Genomic DNA, 3,890 nt, shown 5'->3' with positions numbered 1-3,890 from the left:
ATAAAAGCCTTATCTTTCTACATCAAGGAGGCTGTTCTTTGAAACACACATTAGGGAAAATGGCCAGTGGACAGGCATTGTTTAAATTGTTTACGGAAGAACATAATTGTTCTTCCGTAAACAATTTAAAAAATAAAAAATAAATTTTAAAAAGCTTGGTTTAATTTGGCCATTGGGGTTGGTGATCCTCTATTATCTGGTTTTTGAGATAAGAGGTTTTGAAGATGGAAATGGGTCTTCAATATTACAAGATAACTAGGATAACTAATTTACGTGTGTGTGTGTGTGTGTGTGTGTGTGTGTGTGTGTGTGTGTTGTTAAATGGAATCATTGGGAGCCTTGGTCACAAGTTTACCATCAGACACTGTGTTGGTCATTAAGGGACTCCACCTCAGACAATATCTACTAGGTTTCCAAATACATTGCTCTCCTATTTAAAAACAAACTGTAAGGAGCAGGCCCTTAACAGGACCGACTCCATATTTGTAATAGGAGAGAAAACAAGTTTGAAGTAAAGTTCTTTTGAAGTGCTATGATAACCAGAAGTTTTTTTGATAATCAAAAGTTGTTTTGAAAACCTTATGAATCAAAATATTTGTGCATTAAAATAAGTTGTTTTGAATAAGTGTGATAACCAGCTGTAATGAAGTCATAGCCCCACAGATAACCAGACACATCTGGTTATCTGCTGTGCACGTCAGAAATAACCCTAATTCAAGCATAAAAGGAGCCCTTGGCTGGAGCACTTCATCACACTGGTAGCCATGACTGGCTAGCATAATCCTCTGTTCAGGCCTCCTCTGCAGCCAAGAGACTGAGCACTCTGCACCGGATCATCAAAGTAGCAGCCGAGAGACCAATGCCCGTATCTTCACAGTCAAGCACTCTCCGGACCTAAGCTGCTTGAAACTACAGTCATAAGGACTCAGGTCGCATAACTCATGAATAATGATGTACTTATTGCTATACTTATTTCTTTGATAATTAGCAATTTATTATTTGTGTTAACTGTGCTGACATTGATAGAGTCAATGCATAGGAAATGTGGCAATACCTCGTTGTTACAATAACTTTGGCATTGGTGATAATATATTGTTTGCTGTGCATTATTAAAGAGCAATTAAATATCAAACCTCTGTCTCTGGCGTACTCTCTCCCCTCTCGGGGAACTGACCATCTCACAGTCAATCCTGTATACAATTCCTGAGTGGAGAGGACCTGTCGCTCCTCTTCTCACTCGAACCCTAAACCTATCACAACCTGCTCACAACAGATAACATACTGGGCTCGAGACACAAACAAAACAAAACAAAAACAAAAACAAGGGTCCTATGGGCACTCTTATTAACCCTCTAATTGCTCTGGACTCAGCAACTCTTTAACATCTTTCACCGTGTTTGCAGGATCAAGGTTGTGAGCAGGAAGAAGATTTTTCCCCCATATGTACTGAGGTCACATTATATTTTTTTTAATATTTTGTTTAATTATATCACATATTCTTTTACAAATCTGTTCAGCATCTCAGAATCACATCCTTGTTTGTTTCATAATTATAATTACTCTTGTCTGTTACTCACACAGAAAGGTTAAGAATGGGTTATGACTGCACCAGGTATTGGGGACGAAGCATAAAAACATTCTGACCAAATCCTGCAGTCATTAATAGGGGGAACTCCTCCTGCCTGTTACCGGAAAGATGACATTTTGGTGGAGGCGAACTTTGGCTTCACATAGTCCTTTCATTTACAGGAAGAAAAATCCCTTGTTGTCTGACATGCTGCAGGCTACATGCTGGGGCTGGCACTGTCTTCCTGTACTCAGCCCCTCCTCCCACCAGGGTGGACCATGGAGTTCTGTAAAGATATTCTCTTAAGCCCCACCATGATGCTGGGAGCCAACCTCAGGAAATTACCTGCTTCTGCCTCCCAAGTGCTGGGATTAAAGGCATGTGCCACCACCGCCCAGCTAGCTCAGTCAGTAGAGCATGAGACTCTTAATCTCAGGGTCGTAGGTTCGAGCCCCACATTAGGCGCCAAGTGCCCGAGGGGATTCGACGAGACCTTAGGGAAGGGGGCGAACGAATGAAAGGACAAGAGACACAAAGAATGAGAGCAAGTCTGAGGTTCTGATCAAGCTCTGAAACTTTAATTTTGGGGGCAGGTTATAAAGACACAGCAAACTGGGAAGTTTGGGTCATTGCTTAGGGCTATCCTACTATGGAATCCTTATCGCCCTAGACCTTCCCACTGTCATAATCTTATCACCCTAGACCATCCCACTGTCATAATCTTATCACCCTAGACCATCCCACTGTCATAATCAGCTCCAAGGAAATGCCAGACGTTCTTTAGGTTCCTGGGACCTGAGACCTGTGAATGTCCTTTCTTAACCTTGTACTGACTAGACTTTCTAAAACAGCAGGTAATTTCCTGAGCTTGGCTCCCAGCACCATGCCAAGCTAGGAAGTTTTGCAGTACTTCCTGTTCACCAGGGCTAACTGCTGTCTTCTGGACCTTGAGGGCCATGGCATTGTATTTCCACAGAAAAATGAGGTTGGCCGAGGTTGACAGGAGATACATGGCTAACAGTACAGCGTACATCTGAACACAGGTCTTTGTTCTCATCTCTTGCTTCCTTTGTTTCTCTTCCAATTACAAAATAATGACCTATTTCTAGAATATGGGACAGACATGAAAAGAAAGGAAGAGGCTTAGTGTTACTGGGGAGGAGGCACTTTGAAAGTTGCTGGTTTGCACTACCTATATTTACCAGTGTTTACTGAAGAATTTTTTTCAAAATACAAACATGAGAAAGGATAAAAAATCTGAATTTATACAAAAATGAGCTGAGGTACTTTCCTTTCAATCCTTCTTCTAAGTAAAATGTAAACAAACAAACAAACAAACAAAACAAAAAAGTCCAGTGTAATGGCTCATCCTTTTAATCCTAGCTCTTGGGAGACAGAGGCAGGTAGATCTCTGTGAATTCTAGGCCAACCTGGTCTACAAACATAGTGAGTTCCAGAACAACCAGACTTACATAGCAAGAGCCTGTTTGGGGGGCAAAACCCAAAAATTGAAGAACAGTGTTGTCGACTATCTAGTAAGCCATTCTCATTGCACCTCCCTGGTAACAAAGATCGTGACAACAGCATGCAGAACTGAGGCCACCAAGTCCTTCCCAGCAAGGAATAAAACAAACCCTTCCAGCAGTGTGAATCCCTGGGGTGGATCAAAGATGCTCTCCTAACCTCAATGTTAGTTCTGAGACCTCCCAGAATGTCTTATGCTCATCTTAATTTTCACCCACCCTTCTCCCTTGACCCATCATTCTTCCATCCTTGACCCTTTGTACTTCCTTCGTCCATCTAATCACTCACCTGAGGGCTCAGTTCTAGATAAGATTCTTCCTCCCCCAAACGCACAAGGCAGAGGTTGGCCCCCTTCCATGCTTTATCCCAACCAGGGGCTTCATTGGAGGGGGGATTCAAGGCAGACAGCTGTTCTCACGCCCTGACATGGATTTGGCCATGCTTATCGCCAGATTTAGCACTTGCCAAACTTAGTGTCCATACAAGTTAACTGGGACTATGTTAAGATACAGATCCATTTACCAAAATCTTGGTTAGATCTACTAGATCTACGTGACTCCACTGCTATTCTGCTGGTCCCAGAACTCCATGTAGAACAGTAGGCGTCTAGAGGCCTTCTGTGGAACCCCATGCTTACATTGTGGGTTGCCCTGGTGCTGTTTGTATTTTGATGCTAATTCTGTTTCCCCAAGAGGGGCTGCCCGGAAGAGGAGTTTACTTGGGTTCCATGTAAACCTTCTCCTCATTTTAACTGGTCAATAAAGATAGCAGACGCCAATCACTGGGCAAAAGATAAGGT

The 3,890-nt window shown here is 42.6% G+C and overlaps 1 non-coding gene across 1 annotated transcript; it reads left to right on the top strand.

Moving 5' to 3' along the window:
* The first annotated feature begins 1,959 nt into the window (after positions 1–1,959).
* Trnak-cuu (transfer RNA lysine (anticodon CUU)) lies at positions 1,960–2,032 on the top strand. Its single transcript has one exon. It is a non-coding gene; the product is annotated as a tRNA-Lys (tRNA).
* The last annotated feature ends 1,858 nt before the right edge of the window (positions 2,033–3,890 follow it).

The sequence above is a fragment of the Arvicanthis niloticus genome, chromosome 29 (genome assembly GCF_011762505.2).
Source record: "Arvicanthis niloticus isolate mArvNil1 chromosome 29, mArvNil1.pat.X, whole genome shotgun sequence".
In the NCBI taxonomy this organism is placed as follows: domain Eukaryota; kingdom Metazoa; phylum Chordata; class Mammalia; order Rodentia; family Muridae; genus Arvicanthis; species Arvicanthis niloticus.
This window is presented reverse-complemented; position numbering and strand designations above follow the sequence as displayed.